Here is a 19,645-nt window from a genome sequence, read left to right as displayed (position 1 = left end):
CTTGCCCAGGGTCACAGAGCTAGTAAGTATATGAGGCCAGATTTGAACTCCGGAAGATAAGTTTTCCTGACTTCAGGCCTGATATTCTATCCACTGTACTCCTAGCTACTCCCTAATGGCAAAATTTCAAGGTATATAAATCTCAATTAAACCATATTACCTCAATAATATCTTTGAAGAACTCTCAGATTCTTGAGAACTTCACATGAGCCATTTGACAAGTAAATGGTTTTCCCCTATTATTTAAACTACTGTGTATTTTCATAATTCTATTCCAGCACCCATTCCTCTATTTTTACATTTCAAATCACTACTTCGGTGGTGATTCATTTATCTAGATCCATCACATCGTGAGTACTTAATAAATCCTTCTTGATCAGTTGATTGATTCGTTATCTAACCCATGGTGTCTCTGTATGAAACACTGGATAAAATGCTCTGCCTCTCTTCCTCTCCTTAGGACATATAAACCTATTCATTTCTAAAAGATAAAAGTTTTTGACCTTTTTTTTCTGATTTCTAAAAGTCTGGCTTATCCCAGCCATGGAGGAATTACTTCCATAAGGACTCTAACTGTAAATATTAATTTCAGGAACCATATTGCTTTAAAAAATTGGGGGGGGCAGCTAGGTGGTGCAGTGGATAGACACCAGCCCTGGATTCAGGAGGACCTGAGTTCAAATCTTGCCTCAGAAACATAAGACATCCTAGCTGTGTGACCCTGGGCAGGTCACTTAATCCCCATTGCCGAAAACAAAACAAAACAAAACAAAACAAAAAAAATTGGGAGGGGGAAACAAAGGGGAATTGAACCACTACAAGTGATTTGTATGTTCTCATATACTGACAACTTAGAATTGTTTGTGATTCTTATTTTTCTTCTTCTTCTTCTGCTCCTTCTCCTTCTTCTTCTTCTTCTCCTGCTTCATCTTCTTCTACTACTACTTCTTCTTCTTCTTCTTTTTCTTTTTCTTCTTCTTCTACTACTACTACTACTTCTTTTTCTTTTTCTTTTTCTTTTTCTTTTCTTTTTCTTTTCTTTTTCTTCTTCTTCTTCTTTCTTTTCTTTTTCTTCTTCTTTTTCTTCTTCTTCTTCTTCTCCTGCTTCTTCTCCTTCTTCTACTACTTCTTCTTCTTCTTCTTCTTTTCCTTTTTCTTTTCTTCTTCTTTTCTCTTCCTTCTCCTCCTCTCCTCCTCCTCTCCTTCTCCTCCTCTCCTCCTCCTTCTTCTTCCCTCTCTCTTCTTCCTTCTCTTCTTCTTCTTCTTCTTCTCTCTTCTTCTTCTTCTTCTCTTCTTCTTCTCTCTCTCTTCTTCCTTCTTCTCCTTCTTCTTCTTCTTCTCTTCTCTTCTTCTTCTTCTTCTCTCTCTTCTTCTTCTTCTTCTCTCCTCCTTTTCCTCTTCTCCTTCTCCTTCTTTTCTTCTCTTCTTCTTCTTCTTCTTCTTCTTCTTCTTCTTCTTCTTCTCCTCCTCCTTTTCCTTCTCCTTTTTCTTCTTCATCTTCTTCTTCTTCTTCTTCTTCTTCTCTTCCTCTTCTTCTCCTTCTTCTTCTTCTTTTTCTTCTTCTCCTCCTCCTCTCCTCCTCCTCCTTTTTATTCTTCTTCCAAATAAGAAAATTGAATTCAAGAGGGGTGGTGACTAACCTAAGATCATAGAACCAGTTAGTGGTATTGCAAATGGGTGTGGAAAGGCTACGTTTTCATGTCTTCTTGTAGAAGGGAAAAATTAACAGGGTCATCATTACTTCTATATAGTAGATTGTGTTCATGAAGTTACCATTCTTCCTTTTGGGCTTTTATACTATAGTGATTATGATGATGATGATGATGACACTAAAATTCACCCCAGTTAGTATGCATTCATAATGCAATGATTCAATTCACTACAGGTAAATTTCTTAGTCATCAGATTCATTTTATTTTCTTAGTACTAGGCTGTGAGTTGGAGACTTCTTTCTTGTCCCAGATATGTCACTGAACAGCTGATGTACTCTGCTTTTCTGTCTTCTTCATGCATATCATAGCCCCTATTTAGTACTTCTTCCTCATTTATTAAATGAGTAAATTGAAGAACATGATCTCTGTGGTTGCTTTCAACTGTTGCAACCTAAAACACTATGATTTTTTTTAAGTTTATGATAAAAATTAATCAGAAAATAGGATTCGATACTTCAAATGCAATTCATTTCAGAAGACCTATATTAAATTCCTAATCCATGTGAGATAAAGGAAGGATAAAAAATGTAAACAGTAAATTTTCAATTTGTGCTAGCTAGGTGGGTTGGGTAGTACACTTGGACTCAGGAAGAATAATTTAAAACCTGTCTCAAACTCTTACTTGTGGTTTGACTTTGGGCAAGTCATTTAACCTCTGTCAGTTGCAGATTCTCCATCTATGAAATGGAAATAATTATAGCATCTATTTCACAGGGTTGTGAGGATCAAGGATTTTGCAACCCTTAAAGAACCATATATGTTATTATAATTTTTAGGGATATTATATTATATTAATTACATATTATATCATATCATATCACATTATATTGTATTGTATTATATTACATTATATACTGCCCTAAGGTTTCTGTAACATTATATAAATGCTAGCTACTAATAGGAGTTGTATTGGAGGAAATAAAACACATATCTGATTAAAAAATATTTTAAAAATAAAAATATGAGTGTGAGGATACCAAAAATTAATAAAAGAAGGGAGGGGAAAATTAGGAATTAGGAGAGAGCTATTGTGATGAAGTCACATTTGAACTGGTCTTATAAGAGGTCATGATTTCCAGTAGAGGAGGAATGGGGGATGCAACATGAAATAAAGAGAATTGGGGGAAATGGATTTGAGTCTTAAATGAGGACAGAAAAACCAAGAGATAGAGGTGAGGAGAGATAACAGTAGTAGTCTAGGGTATATAGCCTATGAAAAGGCACTCTGTCAGGAGATGGAGTGTTCTGAATGAGAAACAGTAACAAGGCCAGTGCCACTGTATCACAGAGTAATTAGAGAGGGTAAAGTATAAAATATAAATATAAAGTATAAATATAAAATATAAGAAAAGTAGCAAAGGTACAGGGTATATACTTTTAAATACCAGAACATTTTTGATTTAATGATTGAAGTAATAGGGAGCCACTGGAATTAACTGAAAAGGAAGAAGGTTAACATGATCAGAATTATATTTTAGGAAAATTATTGTAGCAATGAATAGATGATGGGTAAAAGTGTATAGAGATTTAGACAAGAAGACTCACCAGAAGGCTCTTATGATAATCCCAGGTATGAGGTGATTAGTATCTGCACCACGGTGGTAGCTGTGACAGTAGAGAGAAGTTGATACTAGAGTTATGAAGGTAGATATGTCAAAACTTGGTGAGTTGAGGGTGACACAGGTTGCAAGCCTGGGGAACTGGGAGGATTGTGGTATAACATACAGTAATAGGAAGTTTAGGGAAGAGTTTGGGGGAAAGAAAAGTTCTCTTTTGAACTTGTCAAATTTACCATGTACAGGGGAATAGCTAGTTCACAATGACTAAGAGAGAGGTAGCGATGTGAGAATGGATCTCAGGAGAGCTGTCATATTGATACTTTGATTTAAATGGCTTCTTCATAGAGATAATTGAACACACAGGAGCTTCTGACTTCTCTTTAATGGTATAAGAGAAAAGAAGAAGGCTAAAATAGAGCCTTGAGGGACATCTATATTTAGGGAGAATGACCTGATTGATGATCTAGCAAAGGATACTCTGAAGAAATGCTCATACAGGTAGGAGAATAAAGAGAGAACAGTGTCAGAAAACAACAACAACATCAACAAAAAAACAACATGTAGAAAGTTGCACAAAGTTCAGGAAGATATGGGACAAGGAAAAAAAGTCATTAGATTTAATAAATAAGAGATCATTTATAATGTGGAAGAAAGTAGTTTCATTTGACTGATAAGGGCAGAAGCCCAATTATAGCAGTTGTAGAAGCTAGTTAGAAGAGAAATATAAGGAATGACTGTAGCTAGCTTTCTTGAGGATTTTAACCAAAATGAGGAAGAGAGTGATAGCAAGGATGTGCCAATGAAGAAAGGTTTGTTTTGTTTTGTTTTGTTTTTAGGATGAAGGAGAAGTGGGAATGTTTGTAGACAGAAGAGTAAATATGGGAGGCTGATGAAACGATAAAAAGGGATTTTTTTTTTGAGTACGATAGAGAATCCTAATGGAATGCAAAAGGACTACCTTGCTGAAGCTTGGTTTCATAACTTTCTCCATCTCTTTTGATTAGCATATTAAGTGTGCAAATGGTAGGAGTAATCCAGATTTGGGGTTGAACCATGCATAATTGGCTACAGAACATCAGGACATGAGATTTAAGATAAAATAATGATGTAAATTTGAACTGATTCCCCAAGGTGCCTAAATATGAAAGGAAAGAGTATGTGGCCAATATAAAGGTGATAACCTTGGAAAGAACTGGTAGGTTTATTGATTAGGGGTCATAGTGTAGATGAAGAACAGATTTACATGTTTTATGGCATAGGAAAAAATGAAATGATATAAGATTAGTATCAGATAAGAGAATTTCAGTGTTAATGAACATGGAAGTGGAACACCTGTGAGTTATATATGACAAAATAAAGGCTATGACCATTCAGGTGAAGTACTGAGTAAGCTGTTGGAAATGGGAGTTTGGAACTCAGGAGAAATATAAGAGCTAGAGATTTAAATTTAAGAGATATCCAAACATGGGTGATAGATGAAAACAATGAAGAAACATCTATTCAATGACATTGAAGTAAATCATCAGAGAGTTTAATACAGAAAATGTTCATAATATCCTTGTATATCTAACATAAATCCATGGAAAAGGTATTATTATTTTTTCACTGTTGAAGGTTGATGAGATTATATTAACATAGGAAGTAGATATATCTATTTTGGAGATAAGTGATACTAAGTGATAAATATGGCAGTGACATGAATCAGCTTAGAAATAGGAAATGAGAAGGCAAAATAGAGAAATGGCAAGTTCTAAAGCCAGATGCTATGCGAATGAAGAGAAGTATGAGAGGTCAGTAAGAGCCAAAGCAGGATAGAACCCAGGGATGAAGGCCACACTGAGCTACTAACATAGCGAATTTGGAGTGCTGAATTAACTACAAAACAGTACATTTAAAGGCATATGCTTAGGAACATATCTAGGTAAAGAAAGGTTGAAGTGGAAAAGTTCAGAGTATGTGCTTCATTTATACGCCAATTTAATAAATTTTGATATGCATTTGAACATGATTTTTATCTTCTGCTCAATGAAAAAGTAATAAGGTATATGTGAAAGTCATACGAAATTTTATATCCAGCACTAGCATGAAATGTTTATGTTAATATTATAGTTTTTTGTCAGGGGGTAAGGAAGAATGAATTATGTTAAGTTATTAATGTTTAGGGAATGAGAATACTCATCCACATACTCCTCGGATGACCATTAAGAACTGCCTAAGCTGGTGAGAGCCATAACATAATGGACAGAATGCCAATCAGCAACAGCAAACCAAGACAAAGACTATCTAAGAAGATCTAGATCTCAGTCTGGAGGGACCTGTGTATCACCCTTGTGAGTGAATTCTGGAGCTCCTTGGGTTCCAATAAACTGATGGGCAAGTGTCTGAGTTTACCATGACACTATTAGCAAGATGTAATATAACTTCTTGGAAAATCTTCATCCTGCTAGCAAAGTTACAACATATATATGAGCTTTTAGCTTGTGAGAATTATTTTTCTAGCAGAAAATACAACTTTCCACAGTGAAAATTTATTCTACCCATTTATTATAAATGCCTTACCTTTCAGAATAAAAAGTTGAAGTTTGGACAATTACATCTTGGTTCCCCATTACCATCAGTCCAACTGCTAAAGTCCAAGATCCATCTTCATTATGCTTCTTATGCAAGTAGGGATATGCTATCTAAATAGAAGTTTGTGGTTCTAAGAGTCTATATAAATTAATATATTTTCTCATTAAGGAATCTACGTAGCATGCTATATAGAATGCTGGATTTGGAATCATAAAGAACTGAATTCTAATCCTGTATCCAACACTTACTGCATTTCCTGGGGCAAGTCACTTAAAAGCTTAAACTTCAGTTTTCTCATCTGTAAAATAGGAATTATAATACATTACAGATGTGATGAAGATCAAATGAACTAACATGAAGTACTTTACACACTTTAAAACACCAAAAAATGTTACTAATCAATCAATCAATCAATCAATCGACTCACCTACTATGTTTCAGGCACTGTGATAAGCACTGAGAATATAAAACAGTCCCTGCCCTCAAGGAGCTTACAGTCTAACAGAAGAGTTATTATTGGTGATTATGGTGGTGGTAGTGGTAGTGGTAGTATTAGTTGTAGTAGTAGTAGTAATTGTTGTTGTTAGATATGATTAATATACCATCATCCTAACTTCATAAGGATCATCCCATAGGCACAAAAAAAGATTATTATTTTGAGAAGTCTAAGCAAATCCTTATTTGAGTGCTGCCCTCCTGGCACACAACCTGCTTATTGGGGTCACAATAACAGCTAGGATTTAAGCTAATGGAGTATAACTGCTTTTGTCTCTTTCCAAATATCATCTGGAAGAGAAATTTCCTTTTTCCCCAAGGGAAACAAACAAACAAATAAAAAAAAACTTTCCCATTAAAAGACTAGAAATTCTAATTTGAATAGTAAATCCCTAGCAACATGACCAAAGCAGCATGAGTAGGGATTGAAATTGAGCAGACATTCCAATTTCTGAACTAAAGGGAAAATAAGTTTGAGGGAAGTCAATACAGAGAGAGGATGACTCTTAAGAGGTTCTGAGATTTTAGGGTAAGGTACCATTGAGGCGACAGAGATTTTTCTGTTTGAAGCTAAACCAGAAAGTTGAATGAGGGCTAAAGCAAGATACAGAGAATAGGCAGGACAACCATCCAGGGATTATATAAATACTAAGTGTAAAATAAGTAACAAGGGTTTGAGAATGTGTGTTGTGTTGTGGTATAGCAGGAGGATCTATGGCAAAAGTTTAAAAGACAAAGGACATGGATAGCAAAATGGAGAAAGTCAGTTACAGGTAGGGCAGCAAAACCAAAAATAAAGGGAGAAGAGAAGCAAAATATACAAAAGGATGAGGGAAGAAGAGTTATAATTTGGAGTTAGACAACAGTGAAATAAAAAAAAGTTTGTAGTGGCATCACAGTATATTGAGTAAGGGGAGGAAAAGGTAGTGATAGATAAAAAATAAGGAATAATATGGGAGGGATCCCACATGTCAACTTATTGACCTTGTTTGTCATTTTTTTCAACCTCCAAGTGTTTCTCATCTATTATGATTTTCATTTTCTATAATGCTTATTCTCTACAATTGAAGCTTCATTCATACAAATTCAAAAGGAGTTAAAATGAAAGTGATTTTATGTCGAAGAGCTAAAATATCAGCTTTCTTCATTATAATTAGAGCTGGTGGAATTGACACCATTTTTCTCTACTTTGTTGTAATTCTGACCAAAACAATGGGTTAGTGTCCTCCAATTTTAAATTTCTGTAATAAAACTTTATATGATTTATGCTTCATCATATTTGTACTTGATTGTTTGTGACAGAAGAGAAGTAACAAAAAAATCATTCTTATTCTTTTAAATGTATTTTCTCATATGGATTACAGAGTATGCAAATTAAGATGCAAAGACAGTCAAGGAAAAAAGTAGTCTTAGAATCAAAAGACTTGTATTTAAGTATCTGCTCTGACACATAGAAGCTGTGTGACTTTGGGCAAGATATATGATATCTCAGAACTTGTTTACTTAATTGTAAAATGGGAAAGAATACTTGCTTTGCTACTTCATAGGACTGTTGTAAAGAAAGAGTGTTATAAAGGACTATATATATACATACATACGTATGTGCACACATATACATATATGTGTGTATATGCATAGATATGAGTTATTATTGTTTTTATAAGTTACATTATCACATACATTGAATTATCACACATACGCTAAAGATAAATTGTAGATACTATGAACCACTTTCTGTATCTACTTAGGTTTATTACAAAAACAAATTCCATGATTGAAGCAATGTGACCTCTGCCAAAAACTTTAAAAGTTCATCTCTGAAACCAATGAGCATCATGCCAAATTATTAATCTTATATAAATGCATGGAATCCAATTCATTATTCTGTAGCCATGCCAATTAGGAATACAAATGATTAAAAGAAAAAAAAGGGGAGTTGTGTGTGCAGAAGATTTGTGTAGTATAGTCCAGAATTTTAACAATATTTAGACTGAATATTCTTTTAAATATGCTTAAAGCAATAACTCATTTTAATTAGATTTTGTTTAGGTTCAGAGTAAACCTTGTTAAAGACAGAACATTTTGAAATCTATTAAGGTTAGAACACTTATACCAAGACCTGAAAAATCTATGCCCAAAAGGTAAATAGAATGATAAGATACTTTATTTGTTTTCATCTACTTAATACATTCATTTCCCATTGTTCCCGAGAATCTGGGTAATCCAAAAAATTCAACTTCAGGTAAGTAAAATATAGCTCAAATTAGTTCGACTATAACCTGTACATAGATATTTTCTCAGGTAATTCAACTTGACTTCCAGCTTTACACTGTGTAGGGAATGAGCAGAAGAAAACCTGAACTGATATTACCCTGCCTTCCACACTTTACTGTAAGTTTGCTTTGAGCTGGCTCTTTCCTATAATCAGACCCACTTTTGTTCTCATTTTCCTGAATATTTTTAAGCTCTCAACCTTTTTCTCCTTTATGATTTAATTTCTATTGACATTGCATTCTTGAGCACTTGTTCCTTTTCTGGGCTAATTGGTCCAGGTGGATTCATTTGGCATCTAATTTCACAACTGCTTTTTGATACTGCCATGAGTTGTCAGGGTCATGCCAAGTGAACTGCTATTACAGATTAAAAAAAAACATTACTTAGTTTATTTTTCATTATGTAATTTCTATAACTCAGGATCCTTGGAAGCTGTTAAATTGTTGTTTGCATTTAATGTAAGAAAATATTTTGTGAAATTCACAAAAAAAGTCCCAACAAAAAACTGGTTGCTAAATGTGAATCTGTGGTGTGAAGTGCTGAGAGTTCAGAGTTCTCATAAGAAGAATGCATACTACCATTCCAAAATTATTGATTGAAGGATTGGGTTGAAAGCCTTTACTCAAATCTCAGCTATCAGCATGGTGAAATCTTACTTGTCTTTTCAGGTCTAGGTCATTTTTTTGGTATTTCCATAGGAGGCCTTTTGTCCCATTGGATTATTATTCATCATATACCCTTATGTATAATAATTATTTTCATACATCTTACATTTCCTATTATATTGTAAGCCCCCTGACATCAGGGACTGTGAATTAAGTGTATCTGTAACCATGTATTCTTTGATTGATTATCTAATTATTGAGCATCTAAGGCCCTCTTATGTGCAAATTCATTGTCAGCATGGCATAATGGAGATGGAGAGCTGGCCTCAGGGTCTAGAAGTCCTGGTTTCAAATAGCCTCTAACATTGGCTGGCTATGTGACCGTGGGCAAGTCACTTAAACTCAGGCAAATGTGCCAACTTGAATTTGTAAAAAATGAATTCCTTCCATTAATGAAATTATATATTTAATTTTTAAAAATGGTATAAACTACTTTGCTAGTTCTTTAGAGACCCATGAATTTTCATGAAACTTACATTTTGGAGAGGAGATTAGGAAATATGCACAAATATTCAATACTATAATTTTACTATAAATATAATGCAGAAGATAATATGATAAGAGCATAAGAAAAGTATGAACTGCTTTTGAGTGCCTTACATTTTGTATTCTTCCAATGCCTCTTTCAATGACCTGCACACAGGTGCTTGTTAAATATTAGCTGAATAAATAAATAAATAAGACCATAGATTTACACCTGGATGGAATCGAAGATGCTAGCTAAACTCACCATTTCATTTGACATGAAGAAAATGAGGCCTATCTAGGGAGGTTAACTTGTCCATGTTTGCAGGCAGCAAGTTTCTGAGGCTGAATTTGAACTTAGAACCTGACTCTGTATACAGTGATCTTTACACTGCACCATGGTGACCCAAATAAAGGTACTATTTTCATGATTATTTCATTAATCACCAATTATTAAATGGAATTTATTCATTTAAATATCATTATCATCTCTAAATATTCTTTGCCAAACATAACTGGGTTTCTGAAAGTTTCCATTATTTAAAAGTCTCTAAACCACACTAATAGTTTTAATCACTTGCCAGCAACCCAGCTGCAGTCTTTATTATAAATTGTTGTTTAAATAAATGTCACTTTTGCTCTTTCCTCTCCTCTCTCACATTCAAGGCTGGCCCTAAGTAGAATTTTTACCTCAAGCTTCCCTAGTGTGTGTTTTTCTCCTTTTTCTCCTTTTTTTTTAAATTTAAATTTATTTTTTGATTATGTTTTAAATTTTAAACTGTCTCCCTCCTTTCCTCCCTTCCCACTTTGCACAGAGAAGGCCACTGTTTGACATGGATACATACACACGTATATAATATACATACATATACATGCATATACATAAATGTAACACATATAGACATATATGTGTGTGTGTAAAAGCATACTATGTATACTCCTATTTCTGCTCTATCCCTGGAGGTAGATGAAGAAATCAAAACTATATATAGTCATACAAGAAAATGCTCTAGACTTATATGGTCTGATGCTGAGTGAAGTGAGCAGAACCAAGAGGACTTTGTACACAATAACAGCCACGTTATGCAATGACTAAGAATGTTAAACTGAACCCTTCTCAGCATTACAAGGATCTAAGACATCTCCAGAGGCCTCGGGATTGAAAATGCTGTCCACATCCAAAGAAAGAAATATGGAAGTCAAATCGCTCTCACTTATTTTTACCTTCTGTTGAGTTTTGTTTCATCTTTCTGATGGTTCCTCCCATTGGTTTTAATTTTTACTTACAACTTCACTAATGTGAAAATATGTTTAATGGGTATGTAAATGTAAAGCCTATGTCAGATTGTGTGCCATCTTGGGGAGGGTGGGGGGGAGGAAAAGGAAATAAAAATTTTCAACTCAAAAGCATATGGAAAAAAAATAAAAATTTTAAAAAAAAAGAAAATGCTCTAAATCATTATTGATTACAGAAATGCAAATTAAAACAACTTTGAGATTTCTTCCTAACCCTATCAGTTTGGCTAAAATGGTAGAAGGAGAAAGTGACAAATGTAGGAGGGGATGTGGAAAAATTGGGACACTAATACACTGTTGTTGGAACCGTGAACTGATCCAACCATTTTGGAGAATACTCAGGAATTATGCACAAATAGTTATAAAACTGAATATACCTGTTTACCCAGCAATGCCACTATTAGATGTTTCCCTTCTTGTTTTCAAAAACAACATCCTGTTTCCTCTTCCTGGTCCCCACCTAAAAGAACTGTTGTCAGATCCTTCATTTATACTAAGGTATGCATGACAACAGTTTGAAGGATATTTGCATCTTAATGAGGAAGCATTAAGTTGACATGACTAAACTCTCAATATATAATTTCTGGAATTTATCAACATGTAACAGAGACTGCTACCATTATCCACCTCTTCTTCCACAACTTTAATTTTTTTTAATACTTTAAAAAAACCCACAGCTAGAAAAATATAGGGATTTGGATTTGGGATAAATGGGTGGGAGATTTGTTTGAACCATTGTCAAATCAGAAGTAAAGCCTTGGGCACATTTTGACTTGGGTAAAGGGTTAAATAGCAGTATGATGAGAAGATAAGGGGGGGAAAAGAATGAGTATTTCTTGTTATCAAATGGTTTTCTTAGACTGTGGGGTATAGGTACACAAGAGAGCAGTAACAGAGAAGGTTGAATTTTATTCACCAGGATGGTTGGAAGGAAGAAGGAAGTACCAATTCTGATTGAACCAATTGAATCTCTTGCTTTTTTTTTCTCATAAAAAAATAATACCTCATCCTGTTATTGCTGTTATGTCTCATTATAGGTGATTATTTTTCAATGCTGATGCTCCCTACAAGACAGATCAAAATTCCCCTGCACCTAATTAGATAACACTGGACCTTTGAGAATTGCTTTATGTGAAGAATTTATCTCCTAGTGGACAATCTTTTTATGAAAAGGGCCATGGAACTTATTGAGGGTGGTTCTGTATTGACAAGACCCTCCCTGAAGCTTCCTCATCTTGCTAAGATGCACCAAAACTTTTTTCTCAGATGGTAGAGATTTGGAGAATTCAGTCACCTCAGCATCAGGGTAAGGAAATGGAGAGGATTTAATAGGAGGGTAAATATTTCAAGAGTATGCTCGAAGAAAAGAAGGAAGGAAGGAAGGAAAGGAGGAAGAAAAGAAAAGAAAGAAAAAGAAAGAAATCTTTGCCTCTTAGGTGATATTTGACAAATTTCTGGAAAAATATAAATTCATTAACAAATTACAGTCCAGGATTTGAAAACTCAGGCATTAATAATGCATACATTATTAAATTAATTTGTGGAAACCAGTTTTAGGCAATTATGTATAAAAGCAAATATCAGAATTATACATGGCACCCTTAGAATTGTATTTAATATCAGTTAGCGCCATGGAAACACTTTTATTTTTCCTAGAGAATTTTATAGACATTTCTACAATGTGAAGGGAAGTGAAAAACTTTAAATATTAGAATTCTTAAATGTAATTCTTCATCATTAAATATGTTAATTGTCTAACTTGTAGACAGAACTAATTGTTCTCCTATGGCATTTAGTTTCATACAGATCTCTGATAGCCTGACATTTTACAATTAAGTTATAGACTTGAATGCTATTATATGATATGTCTCAATTAATTAATCAGAGAGAGATAGAAACTATTCTTATTATAAGGGATAGGAGGCAAGAAATGCATACTTGAATGAACCAATGAACAAGATAGGTAAGGGGAAACAAAATTGGAATTAATGAGAAGGAAAAAATAAAAGACTGGTGCACATTCAAATAAGAAGAATGGGGAAATAAAAGGAGGCAATAGAGGCAAAAACAAAACAAAACAAAAACAAGCCAAGATAGGTGTAGAATTGGCTTCTACACTCTTAGCTTAAAACCCCCCTTTGTAACTATGAGCAACTCTGACTAATACTATTTTAAATCTCAGGTTTCTAAAGACTTGAATAATCCTCATACAAAAATGAAACTATATCAAAATGAAATGGATTCTTCCTCAACAATAATAGTTGACATTTGTGTAGTGTTTTAAGGTTTGCAAAGGGCTTTACATACATTATTTAATCTGATCCTCAAGATAACTAGTCCAGGTATTTTTAAAGAATGGTAGTGAAATGCACTGTAAGGCAAACTGAATTTGGAATCTAAGGACATGGGTTCAAATCCTGAGTAGCTCTGCTCCTTCCTATTTGGGTGGTCTTGATCAAAGAATTTAAACCCTCTGCAGTTGTTTCCTTACTCCCCCGAAAATGAGAGGAATGAAGTTATATTTAAATTATCTTCCAGTTTTAAATCCTGCCTCAGATACTTACTAGCTATATGAACCTGGAAAAATTGCTTAACCTGTCTGCCTCAATTTTCTTATCTGTAAAATGGTAATAATTAAAGAGCCTCAAATTGCTGTTTTGATAATCAAATGAGATAGTATGTATATGAAAATAATGTATGTATATATATAATATGTGTATATATATACACACACACATATACACACATATGTATATATCACCCTGCAAAACTTAAAATATATTGTCATTTGTTATCATTAAACTAAAGTAACTATGTTTTTATTTTCATTTTTCAAATGATTCAGAGAAGTTAAATGACATTCCTAAGGTCATACAGTTAGTCAATGACAAAACCAAAATTTAATCCCTGATTTTCTGACTGAATCTTAACTATCCCATACTGACACTCACCTACCTCTTCCATTAGAGTGTAAGCTGTGCTCTACTAGAATTCTTCATCCCCATCATTATAATGTTAAAACCACATCTATTAAGTATTCACATAATACCATCTTTGAGGAGCAAAACAAAGTAGATACTACAACTATTTGTGGATATTTATAAGTTAAAATAGATGATGTAAAAATGAACACTTTTTTAAAAATATAAATAACTCTACAATCGCGTAACCCAGAGGTGATTAAAATGGGCCCTTGCAGCCTGCAATAATCTCAAGTCCTTCCAGAAACAAATTAAAATGCAATTGGGAAATATTTAACAAAATAAGTAAAAATATAATAAAACATAGATAACATTACATTTTAAAAATAAATTAATACGTGTCCCTCAGGGGTCCTTATTTATGGTTTAATGACCCCCATTTGTATTTGAGTTTGACATCATTGATTTAAAATATTTAATCTTTCTAAACTATTTCAAAATGGAAAGAATGTATTTTTATTTCTAAAAAAAAAGATCATACTGGGTTATTATTTGGCCTTTAATTACATAAGCTATTGCTTTACTTTTCAGTTTTACTCTTGCCTTAATATTTTGATTTTTATCTTGCCCTTTGTGATAGGAAGAAAAATGGCTGCTTTCCAGATCCTTCTATTTTAGCAGGCTCCTTAGGCATTGACTCTTTATTAAAGTATCACTCTATCTAGGCTATCAATTGTCACTGTTCTGATTTGCAGCTTTGAACATGGCAGCTATCAGATCCCTAATTGGCATCTTTGCAAAATTGTCAACCTATCTCCTCACTGATTTGAACTTGAAGGAGAAAATCAGTGTGCCGATATGGAAGGAAATGGAAAGTATCTGCACAGTATAAAGGAAAGGAAGTATGCTAAAAAACAATGCAGTAGAGAAACAACTTTGGTTGTGACATTCAGAATTGATTCCCAGAGTCATGCAGTCTAATGGGAAATAAGCAGCAATAGATTAAGTTAGCATCACATACAAGAGATGCCCCAAAGGATCATATTCTTTGTCCTACATGCTTTCACATTATCCTTTCCAAAGGCTGCCATTCTTAAGGGACTGTAATTGTCTGATTGATAAGGATATACCTGGCTTTAACCTGGGACTGGGGACAGTAAATTAATAGTTCATTCTGGATATAATGAGAATTATAGACTAAAGCACTGGCAGTGGGAATAGAGAGGAAGGAATCTGTAATAAGAATATTCTGCTAAAAGGAAAAGTAGGATTTGTGAGTTAAGTTGATATGCTAAACAAATGACACACTTAAATATGAGTTTCTTGCATAGAAATTAGATGAAATGGGATACTATGTTCAATACAAAAGGGAAGATGGGAAATGTTATTCCTATTTACTGTAACATTCTATTAATTCTATAGCACCTTTGTAAACATATAGTGGTGTTGTCTAGAAGAGTGGCTATATACATAGACTCCTCCCTTTTAGATAGGCCTTACCCTTGGGCTCTAAGCTTTTTCACTCTCTCAATGACCTCTTCAACTAGGCCTGAAGGCATAACATTACCTTAAACTGCGCTTCCTCAAGAACTCCTAGCTTAGAAGGATGGTTCCCCTTCAAAATATTTAATCTCTGCTCTTAGAAATATTGTCAGTCAGGCAACAAACATTTAACAAATACTTACCATAGTAAGATTAGCTGTCTTCTAAGTGCTTACGAAAGTTAAAAAAAAATTTTTAAGGTATATACAAGATATATAGAAAGGAGATGGAAGATAATTTCTGGTGGGAAGGCATCAGCAGGTATGGGGGACAGTCAGTATAAAGGCACAAAAGCAGGAATGCCATATACAGGGAAACAACAGTGGAATTGGATCATAGAGGACATGGAGGGGAGTAAATTTTAGGTAGGAGAAAGATAGGAAGGGGCTTAGGTTGGATGAAGTTTAAATGTTTTATATTTAATCCTGCAGATAATAGCAATCGACAAGAGTTGGAGACACACACACACATACAGAGAATGAGGGAGAGAGAGAAAGAGAGAGAGAGAGAAACTGAGAGGAGACAGAGAGACAGAGTCAGAGACAGAGACACATAGAGACACAGAGAGGTGGAGAGGTATGGTGGGATGGAGGGAGAGACAAAGGCAGAGTCAGAGATAGAGACTGAGAGATAGAGACAGGAGGAAAGGGAGGAGGGGAGAGAAAGAGAGAGAGACAATATGTAGAAGAAGGAGATCTACATTGTAAAAGGCCACAGAAATGTACCAAAAGATGATGACTGAAGAAAGGGTATTAGATCTAGCAATTCAAAGGTCATTATTAACTTTGTAGAGCAGTTTCAGTTGAATGATGAGGTCAGAATGCAGATTACAGATCATTCAGAATTGAGTGAGAGATGGGAAGTGGTATAGACAGCTTTCTCAATGACTTTAACCATGAAGAGAGGATGTGATATGGTCATCAAAGAAAGGCTTTGTTTGTTTTGTTTTTCTAGAGGAGTGAGACATGGGCATGTATGTAGACAGCAGTGAAGGAACCAGTAGATAGGAAGAAATTATCGAGAAGAATAGGAGAAAGGAGATGAGGTGGGGTGGTGGTGGTGGTAAGGCTACAAAAGGAGAGGGAGAGATTGAGAATATAGTAATAGAGGCAATCTGCTGAAGAAGATGGGAAGAAATGGGATCACAGATTAATGTAGAAGACTTGGTTTTGGAGAGGGAAAAGGGTGTTCATCTGGGACAAGCCAAAAGGAGAAGAAAACGTGAAAAGCTGTTTAAGTGAATTGAGATGTGGAGGGGAGAAAATGGAACTTCTACAAAGGGCATTAATTTTATAGGGATGTGTGAAATAAGGTCTTCAGGTGAGTGGCTTGGAGGAAGTGGTGCCCATGGAAGGTTTGAGAAGTTTTGGAATAGCTAGACATGGTTTAACAAATCATTTAGGGAAAAGTAAATAAATACTTTGCTGCAGGGAGGGCCCTATTGAGATTAGTTAACATGAATTTGTAGTACATTCAATCAGCAGGGCTTCATAATTTCTTCCAACTGAATTCAGCTGCATGTGAATATGGCATAAGGAGGCAGATGGTGTAAGTAATCCAGAATTTCCATTTGGCAAGCTATGATCAGTAAAGTAATAGCTGTACGGAATGTTGGTCAGTACAGGGGTGATGGCTGATGAAAGAACTGAAAGGTAGAGAGAATGGAGGTACTGGAGAGAATGAAGGATAAGATTATGATTTCTCAATAAGTAGAAGTTTTTTGCTATTGCGTTTTTTTTTTTACCAACTTAGAATACATGTACTTAGTTTGATTAAACACAAATGGCACTTGTCCTCCAAAAAAGTTCTCCAGTGCTTCATCACAGCATGGTAATAACTTCTTGAACCCTACGCCAACAGAGTGTTAGCTCTGCCACATCTTATGAAACTTAAAAAGAGGAGTTCCTATATGTGGAGGATGTGGCTATCATCTAAGGACAAGACTAGATAAATTCAGGATGGCTTCTCTCCAGAGGGTTGGCTATAAGGTGATTTTTTTTTCAGCCACAAAAACTCATAAAAGTGTATCTTAACAAGTGGAAGGCTTTTGATATACATCGGGGGAGGGAGTGCCCACACTGATGAAACTTTAGATCCTTGAAGTGAGTATCAGGGTAATCCCATTTATGTGATTGAAATGTAGAAATGATTGAAACTTCACACTATTTGCTTGACATCAATTAAAAATGTAATGCTTTGCATGTAGTGCAAGAAGTTTTGGAATTAAGCAGATTTTCAATTCTCGAGTGCTATATTCTAAAATGGAACAGATGCTCTATTTGACTTGAGTTTTGCTATGCAGATAAAGATCACCTTCTTTGTTCAGTGTGCTGGATTGGATTGAATGTAATGTCAAGTCACTTCTTTTCTCAGGTAGATTTCTCAAGCTGCTAAATGAAATGAAATGGACTTAGAATTTAATCTTTCTTTTTTCTCCTAAATGAAACAGTTGTGATATATTTAAGTAGATTTTCTTCATCCATAAGATACTGCCTGGGAAATTGTACTAACTCTTTCAGATCGGCAGAGTACCAAAAACAAAACAAAAAACGTTAATATTTGATTTGAAAGGCAAATTGTGATTCCGCCCTCCCCCAGATATTTAACATCCCAATCAGTTTGTTCCTGCATAATGAGTTTCTATTTGTAGACTTCATACAAACTAATAGCATAGTCATGGCCTATAAGATTCTGAATGGCAGAAGGAAACAAAATTGGGGTTAATATGGTGTGTATATAGTATGCATTGCCATAAAGTCACTGAAATATTCTACAGTTCCATTCCTTCCAATAGCTATAGAACATCCTTTCCATGATTTATACCTTTTATCCTATCAGGAAGTTCACCTTCATTCTTACTCTCACATATCTGTGAAAAAGATTCATAGTATATTCTTTCAGGTGGCAAATTGGCAATACATAACAATGAAGCTTAAAATATTAGTTATAGATAAAGTTAATCATATATGTTGAGATATTGATTAATAGGATACATGATTTTTGCATTATGATTTAAACTTCTTTCAGCATGAAGGAACTATTTCACTTTGGTCTTTTTTATCTCCAGTGGTTTGCAAAGAATTTACACATACTAAGTAGTTAACCACTGTCCTTTGATTGGTTAATTGACCTCATGGAGATTACATTCTAATCATGAGAAGAATCAGGTGTACTGTATGAGGAATGATTGAAGGATATTTAATTATCTGATTTGTAAATAGGAGTGGACTACTCTATTCAGTGCCAGTCCTTAAGGCAGAGATGAGCCTTGCTCATATATTTCTCCACCCGATTTCAGTTTAAGTGATGATATGGACATTTGGAAGGTGACAGCTTCTGGCCATGATGAATCACTGGGTACTGTATAATGACCAAAAGTAATTTATTTAGCTGTGCCTCTCACATAACACAGGAGCAGCTCATCCAGACTTTAGCATATGAAAGGGGCAACATGCTCATTTCTCAGTCTCTTTCCATTGCAGCTATAAGGAAGCAAAACTTCCTGAAGCTACTCCCAAAGGTCAAGGATGGAGTGAGGGGCATCACCCCTGTCTCCCACATGACCATGGTAGCTAGTGTTTCTTTGGCCACCTTTCTTTCTTTGTTTCTATTCTTTTCTGATCTTGGACAAATGAGTATTCCAATATTGTAAGATCATCAATTTAGATCTGGGAGGAAATTTAGAGACCATGAGTCCAACTCCCTCATTTTAGAGATGAATGAACTGAGGTGCAAAGATGAAGTGACTTCCATAGACACAGCTAGTGTTTGAAACAACATTTGAAAACAAGTCTTCTTGACTTCATGTCTAGCATCCTATCTCAATCTATGACTCTGCCTGTCATTAAGGTGATCTTGGGAGTTCAAGAGATCTAGAGGTTCCATCAGAAGTTCCATCAAACTATCAGAAGTTCCGGTAACAACTGGAGTCATAATAGAGACTACTTAAGCTGGTAGTAGTTAGTAGTAGTAGTAGTAGTAGTAGTGGTAGTAGTAGTAGTAGTAGTAGTAGTAGTAGTAGTCGTCGTCGTCGTCATAGTAGTCATAGAAGTCATAGTCATAATAATAGTAAAAATAATTTGGGAGATGAGCAGTAACATTGAGATAGACATATGCAGGAAGAAACCTTGTAATCACTGCAAAGT

Source organism: Phascolarctos cinereus, unplaced genomic scaffold (assembly GCF_003287225.1).
Source record: "Phascolarctos cinereus isolate Bilbo 61053 unplaced genomic scaffold, phaCin_HiC Scaffold_7;HRSCAF=346, whole genome shotgun sequence".
NCBI lineage: Eukaryota > Metazoa > Chordata > Mammalia > Diprotodontia > Phascolarctidae > Phascolarctos > Phascolarctos cinereus.
The sequence above is the reverse complement of the archived record's forward strand: the minus strand, read 5'-3'. Positions refer to the sequence as shown.